General features: G+C 40.7%; 1 protein-coding gene across 2 annotated transcripts in view; it reads left to right on the top strand.

The window, feature by feature from the left end:
• LRMDA (leucine rich melanocyte differentiation associated) overlaps window positions 1-20,139 on the top strand; it is a 1,082,484-nt gene that overhangs the window by 792,790 nt on the left and 269,555 nt on the right. The gene's annotated exons all lie outside the window — the stretch shown is intronic.

Genomic DNA, 20,139 nt, shown 5'->3' with positions numbered 1-20,139 from the left:
GTTTTATGGGTGATTCTCAGGGAAGAAGGCAGAGTGGGGGAATGGAAAACACACTCACCTGTGTTCAGGTTTGAGTTCTGGCTTTGCCCCTGAGTGGAGTTCATACGTCACTTCCTTTTCCTGGGCCTCAGTTTCATTATGTATCAAGTGAATGACTAGGGTAACTGATCTTAAAGAACTCTTCTGGCACACGTGTGCTTGGCACCTCCATCTTCTCTGCTTGGTCTTGGGTCATTTTCTCTCCTTGGTGCAACTTACTTGGCCCTTGGCCTGGAGAATGTGCACCGACCTCTTCTCTCCCAGGCTTCTGAATCCATGGCTTTTGATTCTTAGGTTCTGCTGGTCTCCAGCTCCCTCTCCAAAGAGAATGCACTTGACAGATTCATGCTTTCCTGCAAGTCCACCAGGAGGAACGGTATTGGTCAGTGTGACTTGTGCCCTGCCTGTGGCGCAGGTGGCCCTGACCTGTGCGTCCTTCAGCTGGCACTCTCCTGCTGCAGGTCATTTGCCCTTCCCCAAACCCTTGATACCCATTCTCTCTACAGTATATACAAATGTGCCCTCACAAAGTTTCCTTTCCCTCATAAATATGTATGATCAATTTTGTGGAATTTTATGAAGAGGTTAACATTAGCATTTTGGGAAAAGTCTTCTTTATGGTTGTTTATAAACTCATTTTCAGAATTAAAAGAAAAAAGTCATATGTCATTCTTCTGAAGGATACCTTCCAGACTTAGAATGATCAGTCTTTGGAAGGTAACTCTAAGGTCATATTTTCCTCTCTAGGAAGTTAATTTCAAACCAAACTTTTTTTTTTTTTTAAATTTAAAAAATTTTAATTTTGGCTGTGTTGGGTCTTTGTTGCTGTGCGCGGGCTTTCTCTAGTTGCGGTGAGTGGAGGCTGCTCTTCGTTGCGGTACGTGGGCTTCTCATTGCGGTGGCTTCTCTTGTGGAGCACAGGCTCTAGGCGCTCAGGCTTCAGTAGTTGTGGCACATGGGCTCAGTAGTTGCAGCTTGCAGGCTCTAGAGCTCAGACTCAGTAGTTGTGGCACACGGGCTTAGTTGCTCCGTGGCATGTGGGATCTTCCCGGGCCAGGGCTCAAACCCGTGCCCCCTGCATTGGCAGGCAGATTCTTAACCACTGCGCCACCAGGGAAACCCCCAAACTTATTTTTAATGAAATGTTTCAATTTGTTTTCTTAAAATCTGGGACTACAAAAGGGACTTCCAAAAGTAGTAGTTTTTTTGTGATCATAGATTTATCTCATGCTTTCTCTTATGCTTTTGCAAAAAATCAGTTATAGGCATGGAATTCAAAGAAAAATCAAAACAAAACAAAAACTCTTCAGTTTGAGAAGTGGACTTGATCTATTGCCTGAATTCAGCGATGATTCTGCTGAGGTATTGTCTCTTCAGGTTCGTGTGAGGAGACACCACCTTATCATTTTGCCTTTTAGACATCAATAAAGCATTGATTCATCACCCATTGCTCAAGCTTTTACAGAACTCCTCTCAGATATTTACAATGTTTTCTCCCCCACTAGGTGATAAGTCCAGGCGGGGACTGTGCCTTGTTCATTCCTGAATACCCCACACCCAGCACAGCACTTGCCGTGTGGTACACACTCAGTGTGGTAATACTCAGTGTGTGCTTAAATGGAAGAATAGTTCAGATGGAGTGAGAAGTATCTGTTGAAAGGCAAAAATACTGAAAGAAAAACTAAGTTGATTTGGGTGATGGACAATCCTGAGATTGTTAAGGTTGTAACTTGGAGGCCCTCCTTTATTATAGCGGCAAAACCTCTACCAACTCTGATAACCCTACAGGTTTAAAAAGAATGAAAAAGTCTATACAGCCATCTTAGGGTCTTCTCTTGTCATAATGATGGATTTGCTTTCATTATAACATACTTACAGGTAATCTTGCAAGAGTGAACTTCTCTTTGCCATTTGGAAGGGGCCAGTTTACTCTAAAGGAAATCTGAGAATTTGGGGTGAATTCACCCTTGGTTCCTCCTTTTAATAGTGTTATATACATTTACCTTTAATACTGAAAGAAAACATGTTGAAATGTGTTTTTTCATTTGTAAGTGAGTTGGTCATTTTAGTTGGAGGAACGTAGCTACAAATATTTCAGTCAGCTAGGTTGCTTCTCATGACATTCTGCTCGGTGGTACTTCAGCACTTCAGATTTTGCTTTCTTAAATGGCAGAAGCTTTGTCCCATCAGAGGGCTGCAGATCGCTGTTCCTTATATCTGGTCCGTTTTTATTCCTGGGGAGAAGAGTCAGTACTGAAGAGAAAGGGACAGATTGAAAAATGTAAAACATATTTTCAGACGCCTTTGAGAAAGGAAATTTCAGTCAGACACTATAGTCATATGGGAAATGGAGAGAGATAAGAATCATGACCCGTGCTTAACCTTTTGGTCTCATCCTTACCAATTTATATGTGTGGTTCAGTAAATTAAATAAGCTCTCCTTAGCCCAGAACAGTCTGTGATAGCATAACCCTTCATCGTGGTATCACAGATAGACTTTCCGTGTTCAAGACAGGAACCTGACACCTTTCAAAAGTAAAGGAACCTGTGGCAATTTTAAACATTCCAACCGTATTAATTCCAGTGACAGATATCCTTTAAGTCACTTGAAATGGATTCCCCCGTTTTCAACTTTCGAAATTTATATTTGATCCTCATGACCTCTGGGACCTGCATAGAGGCACTGTGTGTGTGTGTGCATGTGTGTGCGTGTGTATGTGTGTGGCAGGAGACTTAGAAGCAGGGGACTTGTTGATCTAGTCCTGTTGATGTCTTTCCCCAGCCCTTAGCTATTCTCTGTACTTTATTCATGTTATTGTGGAGAAACCTCACATTTCCAAAAGAAAGGTCGAGTGCTGTGGAGTTCTTTCTTTGAAGGCAATGTTGCACAGGCTCAGCGGCCATGGCTCACGGGCCCAGCCGCTCCGCGGCATGTGGGATCTTCCCAGACTGGGGCACAAACCCATGTCCCCTGCACTGGCAGGTGGACTCTTAACCACTGCGCCACCAGGGAAGCCCGAAGGCAATGTTTTTTATTACTGCTCTTCCACTAGGCTGAGAATTGAGTATCATCTGTCAAGGTTCAGCAACAGGACCTTCAGAATCAGTACTGGGCTGTGTGATTTCATCAAGCACCATGGACCACTGGTTAATAAAGTCACTTCTCCTCGTCTTGCTCACAGCCGAGGCAGCCAGCATCCGCCTCTTCTGTCCTGGGAACACTCTTCTCCAACTGTGGGCCGTCCCAGAAAGTGCTCCTCATTTCCCACAAGGACAGGAGTTTTGATGTCTATGACAAGCACATGCAAGGGTTAGTGTAGAGCCCTTTGTTTGTACATAAAAGAGTGGGTTGGGCAGAGGTCGGAGGAGACCCATCAGGCTCTTCTGGGCTGAGTCTCAAGGTGACAGGACATTCATTATTGTGAGTGAAGGGTCATATCTTTAGCTTTGCATGTGTGTCATTTTGATGCTGGTTGGATTAGTTAGACATCCATAGGTTAGAGATGTCTTTATTAGTTCGTCCACAAGAACCTGACTTACAAACCAGGAGGCTAATGCATTCTTTGCATTTGGACAAAGGATGGTGGTGAGGGAGCAACCAGACTCTGCACATCTGTTTTCTAGGGGCCTCCTTTCCTGGTCCCAGTGTAACTGGAAAAGTACAATACGTTGATCATCTGCAAGATTTCTAAGTGAGCATGGATGATGGCATCGTTGTTAAGGTTATAGACCAGGCTGCCTGGGTTTTGAATCCTGGCACTAACCCTTAATCTCTATATGATTTCAGGCCAGTTACTTTCCTTTAGCTTTGATTAACTGATCTGGGAAGTGAGCTACTAAAGGTACTTACTTCAAGCATTGTTGGGAAGATTCAGTGGGATAATCAAAACTCTGTCTCAAAATGCTTGGCACATAATAAGTGCACAATAAATGCTAATACTAGTATTAGTAATAATTGTTTTTGTTTCAGAACAAAAGTAATTGGATGTTTTTTCAGGCTATTTCATCCCATAATAATAGAATCTGGAGAATTGCATCTGCTTCTCCATGGAATATTTCTTTATAGGAACTGGATTACCTGTTCCCTGCTAGAGGCACATTACCAATTTCTTACTCACTGGTAATTCTTTTTCTAGAGGCACATTAACAATTTCTTACTAGTAATTCTTTTTGTAGATTCTGTGTTGCTTTGTCTGTGTTTATGAGTATGTATTTACCATTTATTTTGCTATACGCCAGTAATATTGTACTCTTCATCATTTTACCTGGTTTAGCTCTCACGAATGAAGAGAAATCCATTATCTCAATTTTCCAGATTAGGAAACTATGGTACAGGTAAATAATAGAAGTTAGTACGTGGTAAAGCTGCCCTTAAGCTTAGTCTGTTTATTAGATTCCATGTCTGTGACACAAGACTACACTGCCTCTTCAGTTATAACTCAGTATGTTGGACCTTAAAATACCAACGTATATTTGATAGCGTATCATTACTAACTTTATATTTGGTACAATGTGGGATTTTTAATAAGTTTTGGGAAGTACCCTCGTATCTTTATATACATTGAACAGATGACAATTTGAGACTTGATTCCAAATTCTCATGTGTCAAACAAGAGATAAGTTTGTTTTGATTCTGGAGAACATTCAATCTCTGGGTGATGATCCAAATTAACGTAGTCTGGAACTTCCCAGATAGTTCCTACAGGACAGTGATATAGGAAGGACACAAATTTGAACTAACCTTTCTTAGATGGATCCAAGATAGTTATGCCTCATTCTTTAGGGACTATTCAGGGACATGATGAAACAGATGATTTGATATAGAATGACATTCCCACAGAGAATAAGAATTTTCATAGGTTGCTATATGCAGCCTCCTCTGTCTGTCTAGTCAAGAATGTCCTTAACTTCATACACATAATAGTCTTTGTTTTTTCTTAACTGTTTTATTGAGATATAATTCACATGCCATACAATTCGCCCATTGAGAGTATACGTGTCAGTGGGTTTTGCTGTATTAAATTATTAATTTTTAAAATTAATAAAATATATGTAACATAAAACCTGCCAATTTAACCATTTTTAAGGGTACAATTTAGTGGCATTGATTACATTCACACTATTATCCAACTATCACCACTATTTCCAAAACTTTTTCTTCACCCCAACAGAAACTCTGTAACTATTAGCAATAACTCCTCGTACCCCACCTCCCTGAGCCCCTGACAACCTCTACTCTACTTTCTGTCTCTCTAAACTTGCCTATTATAGATGCTTCATATAAGTGGAATCAGGCAATATGTATCTTTTTATGTCTGGATTATTTCAGTTAGCATCATGTTTTCAAGATTCATCTATGTTATACCACATATCAGACTTTCATTATATTCATTAGGGCTGAATAATATTCTACTATACACATAATATTCTTGAATGAAGGTGTAGATTCTGTCCATGGCTGTCAATCTTGTGAGCAAAATAATCAGTTTTGTGTCAAACATTTGATTTGGCAAAATCAACTTGGATTTTGTCAAATCATTTGATTTGACAAAATCAACTTGGAAAACCCGTTCAGTATATTTCTAGAATATACTTCCCAATCTGCAGTCACCTGTACTATGATTTGCTTGATGTTTTTCTTTAAATTCACTTTTTTTTTTTTTTTTTTTGCGGTATGTGGACCTCTCCCTGTTGCGGCCTCTCCCGTTGGGGAGTACAGGCTCCGGACGCGCAGGCTCAACGGCCATGGCTCACGGGCCCAGCTGCTCCACAGCATGTGGGATCTTCCCAGACCGGGGCACGAACCCATGTCCCCTGCATCGGCAGGCGAACTCTCAACTACTGCGCCACCAGGGAAGCCCAAATTCACTTTTTTTAAACCTTGAATACGTACTATATCTTGTCCGGAGCAACATTCCTGAAATCAATTGACATAAATACTGTATATTGCTCGTAATATCATTTACACATAATTGTATAGCTCTTAAACTCTCTCCTGTATCTCATCCTAGTATATGATATGTCACATCCCTAACCCCCAGACCTGGGGGGTGGGCTTTTATATAAGTACTAGAATAAATGTGGAACCCCCCATCCCGTGGCATCCGACATGAAGAGGAAAGGAGTTGTATAGACGTAGCCTGGTGGGACAGCCCAGGGGCTGCACCAGGAGTTAATTAGAAAGTTCAGGTTCTGAGCCAAAACTACCTCATCAGCTGTGTGATCTTGCGCCTTTCTTCCTGCTCCTTCATTTTTAATTCCTGCTGCTTCATTTGTGGGTGCTCTGCTTCTTTCCTCTCTTACATTTAGGAATGACAGGGCTAGTGCATGCTTCTGTGCTTCTGTCCCATGAGGCTGTACCAATGGGGTTTTCATTTCTTGTATTCCTTGTACTTCATTTCTTTGTATTTCCACCCTCTCCCCTCTTGCTTCCCCTCACCCCTGTGAGGTTAGATCAAACTCAATCTGATGTAACCCTTAATGATTTCACTTTTAAGGAGGACATTAGGAGAGCCTGCATCAAGGACATCGCTTACCTTCATTTAGAACCATGGGCATCTGCCCTGTGTCCATTTCTAGCAGCAATAAAATGGCAGTAAATCAGAAAAAAAAAATGCCACACTCCTTAGAGCCTCGAGAATGAGCTGTGGAGCGTTCTGCTTACAGGGATGTCAGCCTGCCAGTGAGTAAATCAGCTCTGTCCTTATGCCCCCAGTGCATCAGGGAAACATCTGACATTGTGGGATGGGCTTGATTAGTCAATCTCTCTCTCCCCCCATCTGAGGTTGAGAGTGTATCTCTCCCTTGTTTTCTCCCAGCATGTTTAGTGAGCTTATTGGCCCCCTAGGTTTTACTGCCAACCACAGCTTAGCCCTTGTCAGGGAGATTATTATATGAACCCTCTGTGCCTCCTGACTTCAGAAGGGCCCTGGAATTACATTTTTGCATTCCAAAGTCAGGAATATAAATGACTGATGGAACACTGGGCCACCGAATATTTATATATCTATTTTGAGATTTACATTTCTCCCTTTCTTATGATGGGGTTTGCTGCTCCCGGGGTCATAGTTGATGGGCCAGTAGCATCAGTGGTGACATAAAGCAGTCATCTGGGAGAGTGCTTCCTTGCCCAGGTAGCACACTGTGATGTGCTGCCGGTTATTATGCTAGCAGTTCAGCAGTCATCGAACCCCCCAATTCCTTGGCCCTCTCCCCATTTCCCTTTCATGATGTCCAATAAATTTTACATGCTCCAATTTTCCTCATCAACCAACCTAATACTGTTTGAATTAAGTGTCTCTTCCATAGCTTTCAACAATGGAAACTTTGCTTTCTCCAACCAAATTATTCATAAGGGCTGCTCACGGGTATGCTGGAAAGGGGGCAGGACTCTGTAGACATGGACAGTGCAAATGTACTGGTCCATCCAGAAGATGAGGTTGCTTGGCTGTTGAACTTGTCGCTGCATGATATATTGAGATGGAAGAGAACATATATAGACTCACACTGTTACCTTGGGTGAATAGATTGTATTAGGTTAGGAATTTTTGTTTTAATTAATTAATTTTATGTTTGGCTGCGTTGGGCGTTTGTTGCTGCACACAGGCTTTCTCCAGTTGCGGCGAGCGGGAGCTACTGTTTGTTGTGGTGCGGGGGCTTCTTATTGCAGTGGCTTCTTTTGTTGCGGAACACGGGCTCTAGGTGCGCGGGCTTCAGTAGCTGTGGCATGTGGGCTCTAGAGCACAGGCTCGGTAGTTGTGGCGCACGGGCTTGGTTGCTCCGCGGCATGTGAGATCTTCCCGGACCAGGGCTCGAACCCATGTCCCCTGCATTGGCAGGTGGATTCTTAACCACTGCGCCACCAGGGAAGCCCCAGATTAGGAATTTTTTAAAGTGATGCACACACTTGAGGGGGCTCAATCCCTGATACTTTTCATGGTATATGGAAGGAATTAACTGTAGCAATAACAGCAATGCTAGCAACAATTCTCAAGCATTTGCTACTTAAGCATTGAATTATTCTAAGCCCTTTGCATACATTTAAAAGAATTCTGACAGAGGTCCTGTGTGATTGGTCCTTTCTGTACACCCATTTATAGAGGTGGAAACTGAGTTCCAGAGAGGTTAACTCAGTTGCTTAAGGTCACACAGCCAGTGAGTGACAGGGCTGGGCCTAGGTGTCATATTATCTGGTGCATGTTCTGAACACTACCACCACGTGGGGTGGGCCAGAAGGAGCAGCCATGAGATGAATGTTAATTTCCCATTCACTCAATCCATGACACATTATTTTTTCCTGTCAGCATTTACGGAGTATCTGCTCCGTGCAGGGCCTGTTCTGGATGGTGGAGGCACAGCAGTGGTGAAGGCAAATGGTTCCTGCTCTTGTGTGACTCTATTAATAGGTACAGTCAGGCAGGAAACATGTAAGCAAATAAGCCATGTCCTTTCTAACACTGGGTAGTGCCTCAAAGAAAACGTGTTGGAGTGATGTGATGGCAAGGGTCTAGATGGGGAGAGGGGCTACTTTAGCTGGGATGGTCACACAAGGCCTCTCTGAGGAGAGGACATGTGAGCTGAGGCCTCAAGCATAAAGATAAGCTTGGTGGGGATGGGGTTCAGGTAGAGGAAAGGCAGATGCGAACGCCCAAGGCAGAGACCAGTATTTTGTATTGGAAAGCCAGGGGGAAGACCCATGTGGTTGAAGCATTAACAGCCAGGGAGAAAGGGTAGATTACAAAGTCAAGAGGTTGGCAGGACTCAGATCATACAGAGCAGGGCAAGCAGTTTGGATGCTGTGGTGTTTACAGTTTCTTTCAATCAATATTTTCCTGCCTGCAGCCTATTTTCTTTTTTCTTTTGAATTTTATTTTATTTATTTATTATACAGCAGGTTCTTAACATTAGTTATCTATTTTATACATATTAGTGTATATATGTTAATCCCAAAGCAGCCTGTTTTCCTTTATGGCCTGTCTTCTGTTCCCTCTGCCGTGACTCGAACCTTACCTCATAATGGGCATTTTAATCCCCTCTGTGATGGCAACGCCATGCTTCTTGGTGGGCTCCTTGCTTTGTTCCAGCTCAGGGCAGCATTAAAAAAGAACAGAGGGGGCTTCCCTGGTGGCGCAGTGGTTGAGAATCTGCCTGCCAATGCAGGGGACACGGGTTCGTGCCCCGGTCCGGGAAGATCCCACATGCCGCAGAGCGGCTGGGCCCGTGAGCCATGGCCGCTGAGCCTGCGCGCCCGGAGCCTGTGCTCCGCAACAGGAGAGGCCACAGCAGTGAGAGACCCGCGTACCGGAAAAAAAAAAAAAAAGAGGCAACGATAGTGAGAGGCCCACACATCGCGATGAAGAGTGGCCCCTGCTTGCCACAACTAGAGAAAGCCCTAGCACAGAAACGAAGACCCAACACAGCCATAAATAAATAAATAAATTTAAAAATAAATTAAAAAAAAAAAAAAGAACAGAGGAAGTCTCCAGCAGAGTATGGCTCAGGAAAGAGGGCAGGTTGCAATCTAAAAGCTCTAATTAAATCAGTGCCGTCACACATCCTGTCCACAAGGCTTGGGGCAGTTGCACACTTTTTACTGATGCCGTGGTCTACACTTAAGAGTTGTGTGACTTCACAGAAGCAATTAAATTGGCCTGTTTAATTGGCCTGTTTAGTCAGTGGTAAGGCCATCACCAATAATAATTATTATTTTATTGATTTGGTAAGTGCAGTGGAAATAATCACAAAGAATAGCTGTCTCTTTTCCCCTTGTCCTTAGCTACACACTAGGCTATCCATGCCGAATCAAGACTGACTTCTTGAACAGTCTCCATGCAGATCTACATGTAATCAAGCATTCCTGCCTTATAAAAATTTCCATGCTTTCCAGTTGAAACAGTTTTTAACTTTCTAATCCTTCCCTTGGTGGCAAAGAATGCTCCCAGTGTTAAGTGATTCAATATGCATTTTCTCCTTTAGCCTTATTGATCTTCTGTATTATTTTCCTGTAGGTCAGTCTGTGGTCTCATTTTGGCTAGAAATATAGGTTCAGTGGACATAAAATCAGCCTGGGACATCGCTTAGTTGCGGATGTGTACACAATCACATGGATATTGGAAAATCTAAAGGAACATCTAAGACAAGTCAGCAGAATTTTCAAAGCTACTTTTACCTCCAAACTATTATTATGTTTGCCTAGTTAATTCCATGTGTGTGTGACCAAGGGAGAGCCACAGACTTAAAGTGTTCCTAAAATGGGAGTTCAGCCTTGGGGGACAGAAGAGCAAACGTTAATTCGGAGGAAAGAAGGGACCCCTAACTTACATGTGGCCTCCCTTTGAAGTCATCCAGTAGAAAAGCTAAGATGCTTTGAGGCATCCTTTCCCACCATCCCAGCCTGAGGGAGCCATGAAGAATAGGTGGGGTGTATATACGTCAATGCTACTCTCTTACTTCAGCTTCCCCTTCCCCCCGTGTCCTCAAGTCCGTTCTCTACGTCAGCATGTTTATTCCTGCCCTGCCACTAGGATCATCAGTATACACTACCAAATGTAAAATGGATGGCTAGTGGAAAGCAGCCGCATAGCACAGGGAGATCAGCTCAATGTTTTGTGACAACCTAGAGGGGTGGGATAGGGAGGGTGGGAGGGAGGCTCAAGAGGGAGGGGATATGGGGATATATGTATACATATAGCTGATTCACTTTGTGATACAGCAGAAACTAACACACCATTGTAGAGCAATTATACTCCAATAAAGATATAAAAAAATTAAAAACAAGAATAGGTGGGGTGGTTGGTTTTCCCTTATACTCTCCTCAGAGGCTAAAATATCATTATTCCTGCCTAATCTCACTCAAGATAAAAGTCTCAGGAGTCCTGAGTGACAATCAGAGACCCCTTGCGTTTTTGGCCAGGAAGGTGTGCCCAGGGGATGGGGGTTACAATATATCCACTAACATTCATTCTCCTCCAGGGAAGATGAGCCTCTTAGTGCCAGGGTGGGACTTGTACAGCCATGGCTCTCACAGTTCTCATCCAAGGGATGCTTTGTTTCCATATTTCTGTGGCTCTTCACAGAACCTGGAAACCACGATCTGTGAGGAGAAACAACGTCCCAGGTTGTGTCAGTGGACGTTTGTGTATACACTATGATGAAAGGGTTCTGTTATCAAAAGGTTTGGGAAGTGCTTTACATTTTCCCTTTGGGACATTAATAATACATAAGAGCATATGAAAGACTTTGAGATTCTAGAGTATTTTCTCGCATTTTCCAAACATAGTCAAGGAATTCTTTGTCATAGCAGATCTGTTGCTGGAGCACATTTGGAAAATGCTGGTTTCAGACTACTTACTTTTTCCTGTGAGCTTGCATATGTAACTATACGTGAGGTAAACATCTTTTCTCTAATGGCAGATTTCTTAGTGAAGGATTTGATGACAGTGTTACATAGATTGTATGTAGGAGGTCTGGGCTCCCAAGTTTAAGTATCTCAATATGTATCCCCTCTAGACCAGAAGTTCCTAATCTGGCTTCATGGAAGGATTTAAGTCTTTTAGGCTGGAGTGTAGCATTAGATCCAAGAGCTATGCATCTTAGAGTTTCTTTCGTTGACTTTTATGTAAATATTTAAGATATTTATGCCTTGACAGTCCTCAGGTTTTAAACTTTTAAAACTGATACTTAACTGATATTTATAGTTATCAACATCACTTTACATCCATTCGGGAATCATTACAATCATCAGATACAAACTGTTTCGTTCAAAGTTTATTTAAAGTGTACTGCCTTTATTATTTTTAAATAGAACGATATCTGACATCTAATCTGTCTGTTTTTTGTGTATTACTTTCATCAACTTTGCCATATCCCCATACAACTTATACTCTTAGGCACTTAATACACATGACAAAGCTCAGTTATAGCACTCTTCCAAGAAATTAAAATTTGGACATAAGGTCATGATACCTAAATTCTTCTTAGAACTGTTCTCAAATGGGAGGTGGGGACTGATGATGGCATGGAACTCCCTTTCCCGAAGCAGGGAGGTGGGGACGTGATTCCCTGTCCTCCAGTATCTTCTCCATTCAATATCCATGGATCAGGTGAACGAAAAAGATACTAAGTAATGGGAATAATTCAGGATGAAATTAGGCGATCCATGTAGAGTTCTTAGCAGAGTACCTGACATATAGGAAGCATCCAACAAGTACTTCTATTGTAATTTTTATTATTTTATGGATTTTTATAAATTGACTTTTTTCAGATAAAGCAAGGTAGACATTTGTGAACATTTTAAGACATCTATCCCTATCATTTGATTTCCAATTCTACCATCTTAATGGTATCTGAATCATTCATAGCGTACCATAAACTCTTTCGATATCTCGAGTTTCCGTTGTTAAAATAAGTCATTATATGAGTCTTTTATGAAGATGCTAAAATAAAACATACCAGGAAGAGAAATATAGTTTCACATATTTTCTCTTTAGTTACTTCTATCTAAACTTACTGCATATTTAATAAATTGGAAGAATTAAAGAAATGAGTTGAGAATATGCATTTCTAACATCAAAAGAGATCATTTGGCTATAATGGGCCTGGGGCACAATCTGTGTATAGTCATTTGAAAACCAATTGGGATATTTCTAAAGTGATCAGTTCTATAGGAGTATAACCATATCTCAGGAATAGGTAATGCATGGCCAGACGTTAGAGGTGGATGTTGTATGCATTTATGTGTGTCTACCCCTTTGCAAAGCCAAGTAGAACACTTACTCCACTCCAAATGTGTTTGTTCTTTCTAGATGGTTACTTTGTTTAGATAGGACATAGCATCACAGCACTCATTTCAATTAAAACAGATTTTATTGTTGTGGAAGCTGCTTTGCTAGGTACAGATAGAAAGAGGAAATGATGGAACATTCCTCCTACAAAAATAGGATCAACAAGTACTCCACTGGTAGGAAAAGAGGCTATACATATTTTGAGATTGGAGTGGTTGTTATTTTTTAAATATATGTGTCAGTTTTAGGACCATTGACTCTTTGCTTTGAAGGAGGAAGATCACAGCTTCTACCACTCTGCGTACTGCTCGATTTTCCTTAGTTATATTATCTTTATATTGTCAATAAGAATTGTATTATCTTCTATAACAATGATCTCCATATTTGTTTAGTATTGATTCTATACTTAAATGAACTCATAGTCATTAAGGGCTCATTACAAGTTCTTTTGATCACAGCTTTTTAATTCTTAAACTTTTATTCAAACCCTAATTGGCTGGATTTTCTTCACAGGACGTTTTCTTTTTCATAAAGGGCTCACGAATCCTGGAATTATTTAATGCTTTGTGTCTGTTATGTCTGAATGACATTTTAGTTGCATATAATATTTTTAGGATATACGCTGTTTTTTTAAAAATAATTTTAAATGAAAAATAATTCTTCATCATCTCCTGGCATTGAACGTGATTCTGGGAAAGTATGAAGTCAGCCTGACTTCCTTTCCTTGTATGTGATTTTTTTTTTTTCTATGTGGGTGTCTGGAGAAGTTTTTTCCCTTGAATCTCAGTAGCTTCATTAAGATTATCTGATTATTGATCATTCTGTGTATCATTTTCTTGAAAGTTGGTAAACCCTTTTGATCTGCAGTTTTTTTCTTCATTTTGGTGACTATTTTGTAGTATGTATTTGAATATATATATTCAAATTTTCTGTTCCATTTTTTGTAAGTATACAAATAGTATCATCTTTATCTTCTGATGTAATTACTTTGCCTTTTTTTCCCCGTGGATTCACTGTGAGATGTCAGTCTTTTGCTCTGTCAGTAATTTGATTTTTAGTGTGGCCCTTCTGTTCTTTCATCTTTCCAAGACTTTTAGTTCTGCAAGATACTGTTTTAGTCTTTGTTTTGTGTCCTTAGGTCTTCTTTTTCAGTCAATTCAATTGTTTTTTGTTTTTGTTTCATCTCATTGTTTTGTTTTACTTTGAGATTGGCTGGGCTTCTTAAATCTGTTAAACTTTGTTTTCACTAAACTTGGTAAGTTTTTGCACTTTATTTCTTCAAATACTTTTTCTGCAGGATGTTTTCTTCCTCTCATTATGTTACTCCAGTGACACATATGTTAGACCCTTTAATATCATCCTGCAGGTACTTGAAACTCTGTTCATTTTTCTTTTTTCATTTTTTTTTCTGCCTGTTCTTCAGCTTGGATAGTTTATTTTCATCTATCTTCAAGTTCACTGGATCATTCCTCTGTTGTCTCCACTCTGCTACTAATATCATCCAGTGAAGTTTTCATTTCACGTATTGTATTTCTCAGTTTTAAAATTTCCAAATTATTTATATTTTCTATTTCTCTCCTTAGAACTTCTACTTTTCTATTACTTTCAAATGTGTTCCATTTTGTCTCATAAAGCATGTTTATAATAGCTGCTTCAAAGTCCCTATTTGATGATTCTAGCATCTAGGCCACATTGGAGTTGGTATCTATTGATTATCTTTTCCCTTGAGCACTGGTAACATTTTCCTACTTCTTTATATATTGAGTAATTTTTAATTGCAGTCTGGCCATTTTGTTTATTACATTTCTTTGGTATTGGGTTGTGTTATAATCCTAAGAAGAATGTTGATTTTTCTTTGTTTTAGCAGGGAATCAACCTCATTGCTTCAGACCAGATTCTGGCTTGCCTTCTGTGGGTTCCAATCTTAGTTCAGTTTTCAGAGTCTTTGCCATCCTCCTTTGATCTGTCTTGTGCACGTGCCACTCGGCAGCTAATATGAAACTTGGTGACAGTTTACCGTCTTAGTTCACTTTTCAGAGGCCTTGCTAAGCTGTTGTAGATATTCCCCCCATATGAGCTCAGTGGTGAGCCAGAACCTGGTGTGGTTTTCTATATGGAATTAGAAAGATTCCTTTCTACGGCTTTCTCCACTAGGGAATTCCCCCCATACCTTCCAATCCTTAAGGGCCTCTTTTCTCACCTGTTCAGCTCAGAAATCTGGGATAAAAATAGAAAGCAGGATTTTAACTTCCTATATGGCTGCTCTGTCACACAGCTCTGTGACTGGGCTCTCCATTTGGGGAAAAGTCACAAGACAAAAGAGAAATCAACCTGGAAACTCACCTGCTGGTAGGTAGCTTTTCCACAGTACCCCTGCTTTTGTTTAGTTTTCAACATCCTCAGGTAGTTGTTCTTTGAATGTTGTGCAGTGTTTACAGTTGTAATCAGTGGAAGAGATAGTGTGTAGTGGGCTTACCCCCTCATGGTGGAAGCAGAACTCTCATTCACTTGAACTGCATTTCATTGAGTCCCTTTTTTATTAAGGTCTTGTTTTTCTTATTAAGTTTGATAACATAAAGTATTATGATTCTTTTCCTCTTCCTTGAGATGTTGGATCCTTTGTTCTTTGCATGATGTGCTTCTGTCTGCCCTTTTCTGGTTTTGTTGCTGTTCTTGTCTAGCAGGTCTGCATGTTTCCCTCCAATAATGTTTGAGTGACGCTGAGACTACAGAGTGTGGCTGACTTCTTGATTATCTTTACATCTTATTTAAGACTAGTTTCTTTTACGCTCAGAGTTCAGTTTGAGAAGCAGGAACACTTAACTCTCTGCATTTGCGGGCTTCACGTCCACGAATTGAACCTACCATAGATAGCACCCTGCAGATACGGAGGGCCAACTGTATTCATCGCACTGTGTCATCTCATATAAGGGACTTGAGCATCCGCGGATTTTAGTATCTGCACGGGCTTCTGTAACCAGTGCCATGCAGATACTAAGAGACAGCTGTATTCCGTGTTTCATTCATGTTTTGTAGCTTAAGAAAATGGTGTAGGAGAAGGAGAATAGCTGCACTTAAGAGGGATGTGATCTTTATTAGAATACCCAGACTCAGTTCACTCAAATGACATTCTGTTAAACGTCCTTCATAAGAGGTTACTTTTGGACTTAGGATCATTGCTCCAGTTCCATGTGAAGTCCAGGAATCTTCATACCCATTAGAGTCTACCCACTTATTAGGCTTCTGTGTTTTACTTGTTTTTCCCAGTAGTTATTTAATTCATTACTCAGAAGAAAGAGAAGATAAGAATGCCAATGTAAAATTCGCTTCACTTTAGATTTGAGGGTGTTCATGAGAATCCTTAGGATTTGTAGACTCCCCTGTGTAATTAGAGGAGATGAGCTCTGTATACCTCTGGTCAACCCCAGAATCTTCTGTCTTTTTCACTGAATTCCAGTTTCTAAATTTTATTGCGTTAGGTCATGTGCCTTGCCTTGTTTGGTTTCTTTTTCTTTTTTTTTTTTTTTTTTTTTTTTTTTTTTTTTTTTTTTTGCTGGTTTTTACTATTTTGTTTTTATTTTATTACATATAAGTGGAAGAAATTCTACCATATAATTTTGTTTCAGAAATTTAAGATCTTTTTAAAGTACAAAAATTAATATACATAGGCTTATTTGTACATTACATCTGTGTAATCTCACTGTTTTCTTCCCAGCTCTCTTAATCTTAAGGATTCTTCAAGGCACAACTCAAATTCTCCATCTTCTGTGATGCATTTCTTGAGTGTTACACCTGGCAATTATTTCTACCTGTCTGAAATCTGACAGCAATTACTATACCTCTTGTTACCTCTCACTGTGTGTTGAAGTAGTTGTGATCTTTTACTATGTATGTGCTTTCTGATGTCATCTAACCCAAAGGTTCTTTGGATGTAGAGACTGGTGTATTAATTTGTTTCCTGAGGATAGTATCTGAGGTGTGTACTTAATTAATCAACATTTCCTGTGCTTATCTGCTGTCTTGTGGATTACTCAACTCAAAATAGATATCTTGGGCTTCCCTGGTGGCGCAGTGGTTGAGAATCCGCCTGCCGATGCAGGGGACACAGGTTCGTGACCCGGTCCGCGAAGATCCCACATGCCGCGGAGCGCCTGGGCCCGTGAGCCATGGCTGCTGAGCCTGCGCGTCCGGAGCCTGTGCTCCGCAACGGGAGAGGCCGCACAGTGAGAGGCCTGCGTACCGCAAAAAAAAAAAAGATATCTTTTCTCAAAACTGTGGAAATATGCTCCTGCAAGTGAAGATTCCCTCTGCAGGTTTGGCCATTACTGAATCTTCCACAGGAAATTCTTTAAAATCGTAATGACATAATGACTGTGAAAGTGTTTTATAAAGTACCAAGTACTCTACACACGTAAGACCATGATATGATCATGACTTATGTCATCTCTGCCACTAATGGTCATCAGGTCAACTGGGGGACCAGCTTTATTCACTGCTGCCTTGTTCCACTGTCTCATCCTGACCTTGATACTCTGGCAGCGGTGACCCTCAACGAGATAATCTGACAGTCAGCAGTGACTCACCATAGACTATTACCTGCCTTTGTTAGTAGCACTCAGACAGCATATAGGTAATTGCCCAAGTTTCCTGTCCATTGTCTCTGTGATAAAACATCATCTTTTACAGTAATTCTGAATCTCATTCCCCAAAAGGTTTACTATGGAACCTCCTTTGGCCTGTGTCCTCCTCCTGAAAGCCCCCGTACTGTGTGTTCTAAGTTTGTACTCAGAAGCTAATTGAACTTCCTTGGAATATTCTTTTATTTTGCCTGAAATCATTAAGCAGTGACTTCGTGCTATGGTTATATATGCTCTCAAAACCCATTGCTGAGTAGAGAAAAGTAAATATGGTTGGAGCTAGATGGGTTTGAGCAGGTTTGTATTTTTTATTTTGGATGTGCTTCTCATATGTATTTATCCTGTTTCCTTGTTTTAATTTTAAGGTCCTTGAGGATACGAATAATGATTAAATCTGTTGTGAAAAATGGAGGATGAAAGAGGGCATGAGCAATACCTATAACATTGTAAGTGGGAGAAATAGAGTGATAAGGAATTGCTGGCCAAGTACAGTAACACTAAACTGCAAAAGCATGAATCTGGAGTTCGACCAATTATAGCTGAGTGACCTTGGATAAGTTAGTTAACCTTTCTAGGTCACACCTGCAATTTGGAGAAAATGAGAATATTTGCCTCCTATGGGGCTCTTGATAATGAATATAAAGTGTTTATAGCAGTGCCTGGAACGTAATATAGGCAAATAAAAATTGTTATATGCTATCATCATCATCATTTTATTGTTAATTCTTCCTTGCAGCTTTAGCAAAGTAGCTACAGGACAACTAAAAAGCGAATATATAGCTTGAAGTAGGAATATGGGGTTTACTATGCCAAAAGTTGATACAGGCTGAGGATTAAGAAAATAACAAGTACTTCTTATGGGCATTGTTTTAAAATGTTACATGTATTATCTGATTTAATACTTACAGCAACACTAGTTTAACCCCTTGTATAGACAAGGAAACTGAGGCACTGAGTGAGCGGTTAAGTAACTAGACTAAGGTCACATAATTAGTAAATGGTTGAGCCAAGATTTGAAATCTGACCAGGGGTGCATTTAATCTATATTTGGAGTTGTGTGGTAGTGGGGGGATATTTTCATGCATGGGGGAATCATGAGTAGATTATTGGTCAAATTTTGATGTCTGGGCAATGTCCTTACAGTGAAGATCATTGTCAAGGGGGGGAATTTTGAAGTGTGTTCTCTTATCAGAGAGAAAATCTTAGAGACATATGGAGCCAAGGCCTGACCCAGGGATGGGGAGCTTGTAATTTGATTCAAGCCATGTGGAATTAACTAGGAAAAAAATGAAAGGTGATTGTGGAGTGTGTTGGATGATGGATCTGGGTGTGATGGAACAAATGATGGGCAGCTATTTAAGATAGCTGGGTACCATCCCGTTTTTGCCACTATCTAGTTTGGTGACTGTGGGCAAGCTATTTCAGCTTGCAGGGTGGAGACGCTTGGTTTCCACAGTGGAAGAATAAAGAATCATGTGGGATTTCCTCTACATACGCTTCGGATTTTGAAACTCTCAAATCTTTTTGCATCATCCACTCTGACACTGGAAATTATCCATACCATACATTTAACATTTATTTTCTATCTCATTTTGTACAGTGGTCATTCATTCATACTGTTTGTTCAGGATGTACTACAGGCTCACTGTGTGACTTGTTTCCTTAATTAAAATTGGTCTGGGGGAGACTGTATTCTGCCTCCCAGAATTCTTAGAATTCTAGCACAGTGCCCTGAACAGAGCGGGCACACAGTCAGTGTTGTTTATATGGATGATAGTAGTATAGTAATGTTTAGAATTCCACATGAAATAGTGCAGCAAGTATGTGCAAAGCTCCATAAAATCAGCGCTCAGTCACTTTTTAGAGAATCTTCTTAAAAAAAAAAAAAGTATGGACTTTGTGCTGAGAAAACTATGTGAGTGAGATCATCTCTGCCTTCAGGAAAGCTTACTGACAAGGGTGCAAGTAACCATCATAGAACTGAAGCTCCTAGGGCTGAGAAAACACAACTGAGTCCAGCTCTCCCCACACACATTGGATCCCCATTATGACATCCCCACCAAGTGGTGGTTTGGCATCTTCCTGAACACTTTCAATGACTGTGAACTCACTACAGCTCATTCTATCCAGGGTGGAATGATAGGCTCTCAAGCTTTGTGTAAGAGGAAATGTCTTGATGAAGAGCAAAGGTCTTTTCTAGGCTGAAGAAAAGCCATGGTAATGGTCTTAGAGATGTGAATTTGGTATGTTGGAGCAATTTGGGAAAGGACCTCAAAGATCCTTTGTAGGAGCAAAGTTATCGAAGTACCAAAGTAAAGGGCATGTTGTAGGAACACCAGATGGTCTAGCTTGACCATTTATCAACAACAGGTTTGGGGTAGAGCAGTGAAATTCTTAGGTAGGACTGGAGCTTTTAATTGGAAGGACCTTGACTGTCCTCTACATTTGGGCTGGATAATGGCCCCAACGGAAGTCATAATCCTATGTTCAGTGAGTGGTTGGTTGGGTAAAATCACTGTTGGCAGTCACATCTCATGTGTCCCCCAAATTCATATCCTTTATTCTCCCCTGGAGAACTACCCACACCCATGGTTTTTCTTCAGTTTAGAGAAAAGGTTAGAGCAGGAATGTTGAAGGGCCCTCTGCTGGCCTTATTTCCATGTAGATCTGTTTTAAATTCA

This window comes from Neophocaena asiaeorientalis, unplaced genomic scaffold (genome assembly GCF_003031525.2).
Source record: "Neophocaena asiaeorientalis asiaeorientalis breed wild unplaced genomic scaffold, Neophocaena_asiaeorientalis_V1.1 scaffold484, whole genome shotgun sequence".
Lineage (NCBI taxonomy): Eukaryota > Metazoa > Chordata > Mammalia > Artiodactyla > Phocoenidae > Neophocaena > Neophocaena asiaeorientalis.
This window is presented reverse-complemented; position numbering and strand designations above follow the sequence as displayed.